Genomic DNA, 13904 nt, shown 5'->3' with positions numbered 1-13904 from the left:
TTTTACGAAAAGAATTGCTGCGTTTATGAACAGCCACAGTGTATTGAGGCTATGAAGCTACACTGCTGGGCACGAAGTTGCGGGTTGAATTCTGAACATGGCGATGGGGCTCAGATGAGGATCGGATTAAAAAAAACATTCACACATATCCGCCATTCGATGTACGTTAAGGAATCAGAGGTTTTTCCAAAATCCAAAGGGCTCCACTGCGGTGTCTCTCATTGCCCCAGTATTACCTGATACTCTGTCATTCTAATCAGCAAATTAGAAATAAATATGCAGTGCATAATTCCTTTAATGTTAGCGTGGAAAGGCTCCGATCTTGTGTTCACTTCAGTTTACTTAGGAAGTGGAAGGAAAATATATACTACGTGTCCGAAATGAAATGATTCTATCTGCAATATATTGGAGAGCAAGCCTATTGCTAATCTATGCATGCCGTCTACAATGCTGTCTATCTATAATAGTGGTCTATGCAATGCATGAAACTTCCTTCCATCAGTTATGCCGTCATCGGTGTCATTGCAGCGCTGGTTGACCCAGACCTAAGGAACAAGTACGTTGACAGCATCATCTCCGCTCTGCATCAATATGCAGCCGAAGCTTCCTGGCAAAGCAAAATGCCTTTGCAAGAGAGAGAGAAAGAGAATCAAGAAAAGGCAGAAATGTCAACCAGCCGCACGCCCGGTTTGCTACCCTGTATATGGGAAAGAGACGAAGGGCGAAAAATGAAAAAGAAGGAAAGAGAGAGGGAGAGATAACGAGTTGCGCGCGCACTTGAAGTTGCACACCAAGTCTGTAAATAGCCATAGAGACCTGCCGACTTGAAGTACTGCTGCAGTAGCCTCGTTGCTTTCTGCGCCAGCGACGCGTGGAACAATGGTCCAACGATCTTCGCTCCTGAAAACGGTCTCTAGTGCAGCCCACCTAATGTCATCCTGAAAGGGTGGAACTAGACGCCCTAAGGGCAACACCGACGCAGGAAGCGTCTTTCACAGCACAGAAGGAAACTATTTAGGCTGAATTTAAACGAACTTTCCGCCATCTGCAAAACTCTCCTCGTTACAATGCAGGCCTTATTAACACACGGAATAATTTAATAGAAGGCCACAGTCTTCCGCCGTATGCTCAGTTACTTGAACACCAGTTCGGTTAGTGAAAGCTGACAGCCGGGATACAATAATTGCTATCTAGGATCCATTCTGGCTCAACACTCATTTGGAAGATTTTTTTTTTCATGAAGCTCGTAAAGGGTTTCATCGTGGCGGCGAACAAATACACCTTGCGGCAAAGCCAACTTTCTCGCGAGTGCTCTGTAGATCTCGATCTAATGTAGGTAGCTTAGATAAAATTATAACAAAATTGGCCGCTAAGACGACTCTATCATTACGGCGAGCTTCATTTACTTGTCATAATTAGTTAGTTCACATTGAAGCTCTACACGTTACAGAATTCCCGTCTGCTGTCAATACATGGGCATATACTGGGAGTATGGTTACAGAAAACGGCTGTAACTCTTGTTTGATCAAAACTATCCCGAAACAAATTATATGACAGTTAGTGGCTTAGACGACCAAGTTTCATTTACTTTTCATACACGTAGTTCACAGTGGAGTTGTAAACATTGTGGAATTCCCCTCTACTGTCAATGCACGGGCTTCTACGGGAGGGAAACGGGCAACTTCATGCTTGTCTGTTAGAATAAAACTACTCCTTCCAAGCTTATTTCAGCTAATTGGCTAGGAAGCATGCTTAATCGCAAATTACAAACAAATCATTTTTTTGTGCGCTCTTTTGGATTGCGCCCCTGTCAGCACGTATCGTTGCTCGCGTCGAGCCTCGGTTTAACGGCCACCCGCGTCTAAACGGCGCCCCGTCACAGCTACGTCGACAACACCTACGTCTTTAGAGCGTCGTCGTAAAAGCCCTTTGGTGGTATCTATGTGCATGTTTGACTTAGTGCGTGACGTAGTGTGGGCCTGATATTTTTTTTTATTTCGCATAAGTGGCATGTACATAATTATGTGTCTGGTTACATATTAACAAAAACTGCATACCAACACAATTTGTAGCACCGTAGGAGCTTCGCTGCTAAACACCTTTCCCCGGTGGAATGGATCCTCAATTTTTGATTAAATTGTCTTTATTTTGATGACCCCAACATGTCAGCCTTTTCTTACGACAAACGCATTGCTCATGAGCGAGCTACAGTTGTATGAAACCGCTGGTTTCGCGAATAAGATACACCAGCAATTCACCAGCTCCCTCTTCAATGAGGTTTGACAGTCTTGCAGAATGAGCATCGCATCAGTGGCGCGCAGACAATGGATATACCTGCTTCTTGCTACTTTTCGCGTATTTCGAAGTTTCACAAGGGAAAAATATACGAGCCCATGCAATTTGTTTACATGTTCTAGCCATGTAATGGGTGCCTTCGGAGCTTTGAAACGACTGCGCATTGCATATGCCTTCCAGAGAATAACCATATTCTAAGAACGTTCTTGGTTGGATCCATAATTATTATAATCCGAATAAACCTCGAATGCGGTTGTGTTTCGGAGAGAAGCAAAAATAACGACAAACAGCTGCAGCACTTTGTAACGACCCACGCAACCGGCAAGAGATGAGGGTACTGGCCACAAGCGCCGTGCTTTACATTCCGAAATTCTTCACTGCACAGGACACGCAAGCGTTTTATCTCGCACACTGCTAAAAATATTGTGCTGTGTCAGCTCATGCAGATTACTAACTCCGATGCATTTTTCAACTCCAGGCCCCAGTTTTCTCCCACGCGATGGTTTCTCAGCCCGAGAAAATCTGGTTGCTAAGAAGCAATGCGAAAGCTCTAACAAGCCCCTACCAGGTGCTCGAACTACTATATAATATGTTTCTTAATGCCAAGCCTCGGTCACATGTCACGGTACATGTAATTCGTGATCCCAGATAACGCCCTGGACATTTGTCGTTACAAGGCCGATGAACAGGATGACGGTAATCGTACATTTATTTAAAAAAAAAACACATTTACAGAACACTGGCGTATAACAAGGAGGCTGTGATTATGTTATTGGAAACTGTAGACAAACGGGTATCAATTCAGAGTCAACAATGTTGAGCCAAATAAGTAAGCAATAATTCCCTCTTTGCCATGCAAAACCAGTGCACAATACTGTCGGGGAGGAGTAGTTGCTTGCGTACTGTTACGTATTACTCATACCACTATTGTGTAAAAGTGTAGGCGTGATGAAAATATAGGGCATCTAACGTTTGCGCTACTAGGTGCCGACTCAAATATCATTTAGGCACTACGTACTAAGGAATGATAAAATACAGTGACGGGAACGCCGTCATCAGATAGATTATGCCATCATCAGATGATTATGCCGTCATCAGATGATTATAGCCTCCCGTATGTCCCCGCCAGAGCATTACGTACACGCGACCGCTTTACCTTACCAAGAGTAAGGACAAGATATGGCAAACGTGTCCGTGCCTTCTATGTACCTGATGTGTTAAATGACCTGCCAGATAAAGTTTTATCTTCCAGCACACGGAAAGAAGTTAAATCTTATATTTTTGATTTGTATGTGTAATTTGGTTTTATTTCTTTCTTTCTTTCTTTCTTTCTTTCTTTCTTTCTTTCTTTCTTTCTTTCTTTCTTTCTTTCTTTCTTTCTTTCTTTCTTTCTTTCTTTCTTTCTTTCTTTAGTTTTATTTTTGAGTTTTGTACATAACTGATTTACTGTGCCGCTCCCTGGCTTGCTCCATTCTGCCGAGCGCTGCCCCACAAGCCCATTGTTGGCTTGGGCAGGCTCGTATTTGTATGTCATTTTCGAAATAAATAAATCATTTATATATATATATATATATATATATATATATATATATATATATATATATATATATATATATATATATATATATATATATATATAGGGCCTAATTGGCATCATTTTTCAAGGCTTCATGGCAGCACAGCGAGAGAAGCCATAATGGGAACGGGGCAGCAATTTCTCAGCGACCTGTTTGGACTAATTGCGATGGAAAGTCAGTACGAGTGATTCCATTATGAGGCAATCTGTTGGCTTCTCACTCACGGGAGAAACGCCTTTCTAACACGCATTACATTCAGTTAGCTTAACGCCTTGTTACTAACGAAATGTTAAAGCGCTTTGACAAAAACAATTATTTCCAGAAATATGTAATAATGAATTGTCGCCCCCCCAAGAAGAGCGACAATTTTGACAGGTATTTTCTCTCCGGTGGATAGGCGCTTGTGTTTACTTTGTTATCACGCAAAATCAACGGTTGCTTGTCTAATTCCTAACCCGCACGTGCCTATAATCTTGTTACACGACTAGAGGAGAGATTGCGTTAGCACATTTGCCTTGATTTCTTTTTTTGACATTCGAAAGTTGCTGCCAAAACAAACGAAAATCTTCGTTTGTTTGAGTTTTCTAAATATAATATCCTCAATGATCCAGCTGAAGTTGCAATTTCCCATGCTTTAGAAAATAGAAAAGAGACTCGCAGCGACAGTATTCCACATTCAGTAATGAAAATCCCGAGCTGCATTCATTGCAAGAAAGCGTGCTCCAAAGACAAGAATGACAAATAAAAAAATTCAACATGGACACGTGTCCCGAAAAAAAGTTTCCGCGAATTCATTCCCTCGAAAGATACCATGGACAATGCGACGACGTAATAAATTAAGCTTAGTTCTTATATGCAAGGTACTTTTACTCTACAAATCTAGGATGGTTCTTTCATCGGTCTTTCTCGTCTTTCACTGCAGGTTGCATCATTCGAAACTGGAAGGAAGCAAGGTTAAGTGGAAAGGGAGGGGGGGGGGGGTATGGAGGCGTGGTATGGGAAAATCAATAACCTTGCTTAGAAGTACGGGATAATGAGTATATCTTAAAAGAACTTCATCAATGATTCGTCAAATACTCTGAGCTTTTTGTTCTCGTCCGTGTTATTACAGTTGACGAAAGCCACTTGATGATAAAGCGCACGCCGGAAAGACAAATGAAACCATAGTGCCTACCGGGAAATCCTTTTCAACGTACTTGACGTAAATGATGGCAGCACGGGCTCGTCAAGCTAGATTACTTCGCTTATCATTGTACGCACACCTAAGATCATCCCATAAATCTCTGTGGTAACATCGCCGACATCAAGCGACGTGAATTGAGCGTGGTAATTAATCCAACCAAATATAACTCACATGCATAAAAGCAGTTTTTATGAATAAAGACGAGCTCCACTGTGATATGAATGCAATTTTACCCACTTTTATTTCTGAGGTCATTAACGTTACATGAAAATAAGTAGACACAGTAGAGGTGATTAAACCGCCTCAGCAAGCTAGAGAAACATCACCTGGAAACATGGGAAGGGACTAAAATATTAAAAAAAGAAACATGCGTTTGCGTCTAACGCATTCCGAAAGGTTCCGAAACACCATGCATTCCGAAAAGCGACAACGAGTTCATAAATTAGCCTTTGTGTCGCTCGTGAAAGTGACAGTTCGCAGTCACCTGAGATCAATTAAGGATGAGGAGGAGGAAATAAAGCTAAAATGCTACCCGGAAATGGTTCTGTTTTGCCACCCTACTCTGGGGAAAGGGCAAGAGGGAATAGAAAGATGAACAAGAGAGATGAAGGGTAGGGCCGAGGAAAGACGCGGTGAGCTTGTGCACGGAAGCGATGGGCCTGAGAAAGTCAAAGGCGTTCAGAGAGGCCGGTCCCCTTCAGGAAAGAAAAAAGTGCCTTCACAGCTTTGTGGGCCGATGAGCGATGGGAACGGTACTCAAGGTGCACCGACATCACAGTAACGAATACTTTTGCATTCGGTCTTCTTAAAAATCACTAGAATTCGCCCGCCGGGCCGAGCGATCCAACAAGCGACCAATTGCCCCTAGCAACAGAACTCTATAGTACCCAAATATGAAGGAGATTTGCGCCATAATGCGTCATAATGATAAGAAAAAAGCTATTACAAGGAATAGCCAGCTATGTCACAAAAGAAAGCGAACAGAACTCAAACAAATGTTTCCTGTAAGATGTGTGGAACACAAATACAGGCCTAATGATAACTGTCGGTGGCTCTTTGTTGTTGACCTTTCACTGTTACACGCTCGAGGTGATTGCGGTTAATATACGTCGAAGTGAAAAACTCGATAAAAATAATACATGATAGGTAGGTGGTTACCAGTTGAGGGCTCACGATACCCACTTCGGAGGAAATGTGATAGAAAGGACGCAGGAAATGAAGACAAAGGAATCGGGTATACTCTGGCAAGAAAGCAGCACGAGCAGATGCCAGGTGCAAAAGTGGAGTTGATTCTCGGCGGGCAAGTTCTTCAGACGTTTCGTGCGATCGTTACCGCAAATGAGTGAACCGGAACAAAGTAAGTGAAGTTGGCGCCATTGCTATCGCATCCGCCGACGCACAAGTGCGCTAGAGAAGTACGGACGCTGAACGAAAGAAAATAAAATTGTTGTAGAACAACAAACATTGTTCTGCTAAGGAGCACACGTTGTAAGCCAGAGAGCGAATCCTTGGGTGTAGTTTGCGAGTGGATTGCCGAAGGGCATTTCAACTTTCTACGCATTTCAACAAATTATCCGCACAGGTCGCTACTAACAAATTTGCTTTGTTGTTCAGTGATCTATACCCGTCGTGGTGGCCTAGTCATTATAGCGTCGCGCTAATACGCCCGCGGGCGCGGGATCGAATCCCTGCCGCGGGGACCGCATTTCAATGGGGGTGAAATGCAAAAATACAGCCGGTGCACCGTGCATTGGATGCACTTTAGGTACCCCAGGGTATCGAAATCAGTTCAATGTCCCTCACTGTCACGCGCCTCATAATCAAATGGAGGTTCTCGCACATAAAACCTCGATATTAACCTATTTCAATTGTAGAGGTGTAAATTTTTTTCGTATATTCAATGTTGAAGGGAGAACTGCACTTATGTGAATATTATTCACAGCTGTTCACTTTTTATACCATAAACACCACATACTTCACATTTTTAAAATATTTTTACTTGTACCATAAGATAGAAAGAGTTGTGATGTGTGTAAAATTGTGCGCATTGCTTTCTCATAAACAAACAATGACAACATCACCGGTGACGACAACGAGAAAAGAACAACCTGCTTTGCTTTGCGTTACGACATAGGGATTTCAGAGTCATCTTAATGCAGAAAGAAGATGCCATGGCGGCAGTCTTGATCCGATTTTCTGTCGACGCCCGCTTTACGAGCTTCCTCGGCACAAGATTATTTGCAGGCCTTCCTTTTCTATGCCCAGCACTTTCGTCGCTTTGAAGGACATGAAGTACGCGGTGTGCTCTTGCATCTTTGAGGGCGAGCAGGCCCACTCTAAAGAGCAGCCGATGAAATCCGCTTTTGTAGAATTTCTACATTAGGCGTGTTCATCCATTTGTGACCTAATTTCTAAGAGCCCCAGAATGCAACTGTTTGTTTACTGCTACGGACGCAAAATTGACTTTCACTTCCTTCTTCTGCCTTGTTCTTTCTCTATTGATATTGAAGGGGCCGAATTAAGGCCAGCGAAAAACATCACACTGTTGCCTGCTCGTTCCCTAACTATTTTTTATCTTTTTTTCAACTAACGGTACATCTAGCATCGTATATATGGTTTTTAAGCTTGCTTAGGAATGTAGTAAAACGTTCATCAAACGTCGTACCCGGCTTCTTGTTTCCAGGTTTTGATAATATTTTAGTGCCTTCTTCATCTACCATCCTTTCTGAACTGTTCTTGCTAAACAGCATAAAACTAATGTCGCTCTGAAAATACATATACTGCAAAATGTTGCGGGACAATTTAATCCGATTTCCAGAGAATTGGATAGGATACGATAGGATATGATAGGATATGATAGGATATGATAGGATGTGATAGGATAGGATAGGATAGGATAGGATATTCTAGGATAGGATATTATTTGCCAAGAGGCAAATGCCGCCTCAACTTCTTTTTTATTTCTTTCTTTGATCGCATTGCAGACTTTGGTAACTGGTTTCTCGGTCCCCTTAATTTGCACGTAGGTTGCATTTCCCTCGAATCATTTTGCAAAAATATACCCTTGTTTATATAGTTTTCTTAATATCAGTAACTATCATAATAACATAAAAATATTATTGAATGCACTTCAAGAAATCCTGTAAAGTGAGTGATCACCAGTTTTTCTAGGCGTATTCGCAATTTCAATGGTTCTGTAATTCAATAAGTCAATGCGAGATAGAAGGATGAAATATTAGGTTTATTCCTGTTTATTGCGTAGTTATACTCCACTAACCGTGGTAGTGAAGTAGGTACATACGATTAGTTAAACAGAGAGGCAGATGAACTTTCATGAAAGCGAGAAGTGCATAGAACAACAAGTGCTAAAAGGCCATTTTGGGGGACAGTAGGGACATGTCACTTCCCAGCCGAGTTAGTTACGCAAAGGACTGTTCCAATGCTCATGTTGTTGTCGCGTGCGCTTGGACTATCACGTGGGCGATTATGCTGCCTCGCGCCGACGTCGAGGAAGTGTCTGCTGCGATACTAGTCAGTAACTCCTCCCCCCCTCCCCCCTCCCCCCCGACTTATGTTATTTCCATTTACTACAAACAGCGGCAATGAGTCAGGCCTCTATATTTCTCTGTACTATTCTTGCCTGTCGTCATCCTTCGCGCTTCATTGCCAGACGTCGTTTTGTCAGAGAGTGAAAGTTGCATTTTATTCGGCAAAACATATTTCGCTGCGATGTCATTGATACACGCGCCTTTTATCGTCCGGGTACGTCTTGCGCAGTCTGCTGGCGACGAGGGTTTTACATGTCGCTCAGTATTATATCTACATAGATTAAAGTAAATAAGAAAGCAGGTGGAGATATTTTTGGAAGAGAACTGCGCACACGAGAATCCCAGCACCACCATGCAACAACTTTTGTCATCTAGAATTCTCTACTATAAACATTGTTATGTAGTATGTTCATATGTAAGGCTTTGTGCAATGATTGGCAAACATTCATAGGCTCTCTGCTAATAGCACCTCCCATATACTTGGGAAGCTTTGTTAGTTATCTTGCTTTGGTGCGTGACAATACTTTGCTTATAGCGATGCGTGTGTTTTAGTGCGAAGTATGAACACGAAAATAGGCAAGAACCTTGCTTTGCCAGGTTGCGCAAGGCTCTCACTGCTTAGAACCTATTCTGCAAGCTTGGATATCGTCGATTATCATACACATTCTTCGCCTGGGGTACTGAGCTGATTCAAAGTTCTTTTGCACAACTCACATTCAAAGTATTTCGGTAACTTGTAAAACTTAATGCCGAGGAGACCTTCTGGCACCTAATCAAGGGCTATACGAAAGGAAGAGTGGACTAGAAACGCTTAGTACACAATCTCTATTACAAGAAGTTCTAGCACTGAATAATTAGCATCAACATCGCTAACACGGCAAAGTTTCTAAATATTTTCAAGGGTTCAGTATTGCGACTAAATTGTTCATGGTAGTCGTCAAGGCTGTTGGGGAGACTGCTTGAGTTGGCATAAATATGCAAGTATTTTCCCTGCAAACGTTAATAACAATATACGGATGAGGCGAACAAATCCGTGCCTGACTATTTTGTTGCGTATCTCTTTATTTAATTTTTTATCATTTCTTTCTGTTTCATTATAGGCCTACTTTTGTGCTTGTTATACCATTCGATTTCTTGCCTTTCCCCACCACCTATCTCCCACAGAAAGTTTGAACGATTTTTGGTGTAAACGATCATTATGATTATCGCAATCATCGCCACCACCACAACCGCCATCATAACAACGAGCATCATCATCGTCATCATTATGATCAAGCGCAGAGCACTGGGTGCATTGCGTTCATCTGACACGTCCGTCCGTTTTCAGTGCCATACGTGACGCAAGCACGTGAACATAGTTGCGCGTTGTCAGATCCGCATTTTCCTGTGCTAATGTGTACCTGTATTGCCCTTGCCTCCCAAACACCCGAGTTGGCTTTGGGCCGGCACTCCACTGCTCTAACGCTACACGGAGAGACCACAACGCCCTAGTATGCCAGCTCGCAGCAAACTATGCCCTGAATATCAAATACGGGCTTGTCTCTCATTCCATTCGGACTGCACCCCAACGGTTCCTAGGGAAACTGTCCCTCTGTGAAGGCCACATGAACTGACAACACGTAGGGTTCCGTGCTTTCAATGAAAGAAGAAAGAAATAGAGTGAAGTGATGGATGCTTGTAGCGGCAGAGAACGCAGTTGACTGCCTCTACGCATTCGCAATGTTTAGCTTCGGTGCTCCAGACGGACTGTACTCTTGTAGGATCATAAGTACAAATCGTGTAGATCCCTGCAGGAATTATGCTAAAACATTGGCGCAATTATGAGTAATTTCATTTTCCATCATTCGGCGATCGAAATTCATCCCAGATAATGCTGAGTGCTAATTCATCAAATTGTCATGAATGGAGGTAAACAAGAGTAGTTAGTTTCAATATCATCGCGCGAAATACGCGCGCTAACGGACAACAGAAAGCACAGATACGCAGCTGGGAAGCTCCATGACAGCTATAGCGTCGCCACTTTCATTTTAACTTTCCCTGTTGCTTCAAGAGTTCACAACGATCGCTTTCAAGTGTCAAGCTTAAAGTGTTAGTGGCATCTGGTCGCAGATATGACCACGCATTATAGTGAAAATGTCACCAAAACAGAATATTATATTTAGTCCTACAGAGAACTCGATCTCCAGTTCACGACTTGTCAGCCATTGAGCAGTTGTCATCATCGGGTCCCCTACCTATCTCTTTAAGGGCATTTCAGGCTTTCCTTCAACATATAGGTTGACATGCATTTTCTCTTAACGCACATGCTGCGCTCACAGCGTATTCATTTTCCCGCGTGATCAAAAGATAAGACTGCAGCGTGTATATTCGTGAAACGGAAACTTTGGCTTCCTCAAACCTTACCTATTCTAGCGAGGTTTGAGGGAGGGAATACTCTCCTTCAATTATCTGTTCCCTCAAAGGTTCCCTAATGAGGGGGCCGGTAAGAAGAAAAAGAACACGCAGAGTGGCAAAACTTGATTGCACTTCAAGATTTTGGGAAGTTTCAGTCTAGAGCCTTGCTTGCTACATTCGCCAGCGCCGATTGGAAGAATACGGCAAGGAATCACTGCTATTGGGTATTGGTAGCTTCAGGCAGCCACCCAGCCTGAGGTGCCCGAAGGCTTGAATTTCTGAGGGGAGGCGTACACCACCAAGTAAAGCAATACATAGTTCCACTGGATGTTTCGGATGATAAAAATAGTAACAGGAAATATATGTCCCTTTATGGCCAAGGACAACTTGGCCCCTTACCATTAAAAATATGATATCCTTAGAAAGGCCAGCAAAATTGCTGTCTAACATAGCGCGCCGCACAGACTTTTGCTGTGTCTTTAGGCAACATACGCAGTACCTATTTTACTTTTGATTATCTCATTTCTTCGGAACATGCGCCCACACTCTGAGGCGCTCGCATTGCTCCTTCTAAAGTATCAGGGAGGAGAATCTGAGAACTTAAGTGTGCTCAGTCGAGGAAGCAGTTTTACGAGCTACGACGATTTTATAAGGAGGACAGAATGGTTAAGCTGTAAGTGCAGGAGAATTTACAACCGAAAGTCTAGAAACTATTTCGAAACATCGTTTCTGTAAAGTTTAGGATAAGTAAGAACGAAATAACGTTTGGCATTTTCCTGTACAAGCGTCGTTAGATACTCGTCAATGTGCTTACTTTTTTTTCAGTTTTGTCTATGCTGTCCCCAGACCAAAATAGATTGGCATCGCGTTTTTTTTCTTCTAGTCTAAGTCTATGGTATTATTTGGTCGACGTGTGCAACCAAAATGTACGAGAATTTTAAAGCAATTGCTAATTCTTCGGTCTCAGCGACCACGCCTCGCGGCAACGCATTCTGTGAGAAGCTCGGCGTCATCTTCCACATTTTATGTAAGCCAAGTGCAACTCGCCTGGTAATGCAACCACAATCAACTCCTGCCATGTCTGTGTTGAATAGCCCTATATTCTGACAACCAACCCTACTGCTTCACTGGTGGTGGTGTTGCTTTGGACGTCAACTGGAGCACGCACAATTGAGCGTCATAAATCATACACGTACACTGAGTCAATGACGTTTAGAGTGTGGCCACACCGACGCAGTAAGCGGAAACAGCTGATTTTGTGATGCGACATAGGAGATCCTGATGTGAGCGATACCCATGATACGGATATCCTGGCGGCAGTTTGCTCTAAATACAAAATTGTGGCTGATTCAAAGCGCGGTAATGAATAACGAGGCTCGTAAACGAGAAATCAGCAGCCTGCGTCACAATCTTCTACACAGGAGGTTGTCAAACTACGGCCTCATGAATATAAGTCACAAACTACTGTTAGAAAGAGTAACTCTCGAAGCGATAATGATTAGAAAAGCTCCCATTTTGTTTTTCTATTCCTGACATGTATAACTGTTGCTGACGTAGTCGTAGCTGTCTCAGCGGTCACCTGAATGCAATAGAGAGCGAAAGCGCGCTCCACGCTTCTTCATTTATTGCATTCTACTCGCGGGTGCGCTGGAGTTCTCCATACGGAAGCATTACCCACTGTTGTTTGCGCTTACTAGACATTGTTTCACTGGACGTCAGCGTGGCTATTTAAAGCAACATAATACACCCTAATAACAAAAGTACAGCATGAGATCAAGCGCCCATTCTATTTTTTACTTCATTCCCATCCCTGGAACACTCCAGAAGTGATCCAAACTGCCGCTTGAGCTTTTACTGCAAGGGATGCCGGAAGTAGGAAGCACATATATGTTCGTTCAGGAGATGCAGTCACACAGCGCAGTGACAGCAGAGGCGGCCGATATTTTGTTTGACTTCATTAAGTCGAATCTGCGGCTCACGAGTTTCACTTCATTAGGGGACAGGCGAGCGAAGTGGCGTTGCTTCCGTTTCCGGCACACACTAATCGAGATCTGTAAATGCGGGGCTAATGAAGTCACATATTGTGGGAAATGTGGAAGAGAGAGAGCGACATCGGGGTTCGCTGTGTTTGTTCTCTATATACATTGTTCACAGTGTATATAGAGAAACCGCAATGGATTGTGATCTCTATGGGCAGAATTCGTGAATGTCAGTACAGAACAGTCGTAAGTTGAATATTTCTTTTCCGAAAGAAGCAAGAATCTACGAATCTTGATTGTGGTCAGCCGCAATGAACAACATTGTTTCATGCTGTCGTTTGATCTCAGTCGGTTGTTACATGTTTTTTCTCAAGATTCGATTATGCTAGCTGTCATGGGGAACTTTTCTTGCATCTTAGTGCGATTAGCATCATTAAGCCTACTTCAGCCACTTTCTCTTTATCTGTCTATCCTTTTCACGCCTACCTTCAATGACGATCAATCGTTTAAGAGTTCCCTGCAGGTACTGAACGAATTCGAATCCATGTCACACGGTTTCCTCAAGCATGGCAGCTCGAGGCATTAGTATGGCGTCACGAAAGCTCGCGAGCAGTGAGAGATTATTTCTCAGCGTTAGAACGCACCGGAATGCATCCAATATGAAAATCATCAAACAAACAGGGATTAGAAAATGGCGATAAAATTTTTAGCCAATCGTCTCGAGAATGTATCCAAAAAGGTAATATGACGCCTTCTGACCACGCGAAGTAAAAGGCCGCGCTATTGCAGGAGATATTCGCACAGCTAGAGAAGTGGTGAAGTGCTGCGATGACAGGCATTCTTGCATCCAAATATTCTAATTAGGCATTCTGAATGCCTCCGGGCGCAGCAACACAACGTGAGCGTGCCAGTTACTCCCATTCTCCCC

At 43.0% G+C, this 13904-nt stretch overlaps 1 protein-coding gene across 5 annotated transcripts in view; it reads left to right on the top strand.

Moving 5' to 3' along the window:
- The window catches only part of LOC135903794 (uncharacterized), a 468489-nt gene that overhangs the window by 208199 nt on the left and 246386 nt on the right, over positions 1 to 13904 (top strand). The window lies entirely within an intron of this gene.

The sequence above is a fragment of the Dermacentor albipictus genome, chromosome 4 (genome assembly GCF_038994185.2).
Source record: "Dermacentor albipictus isolate Rhodes 1998 colony chromosome 4, USDA_Dalb.pri_finalv2, whole genome shotgun sequence".
NCBI lineage: Eukaryota > Metazoa > Arthropoda > Arachnida > Ixodida > Ixodidae > Dermacentor > Dermacentor albipictus.
The sequence above is the reverse complement of the archived record's forward strand: the minus strand, read 5'-3'. Positions and strand labels throughout refer to the sequence as shown.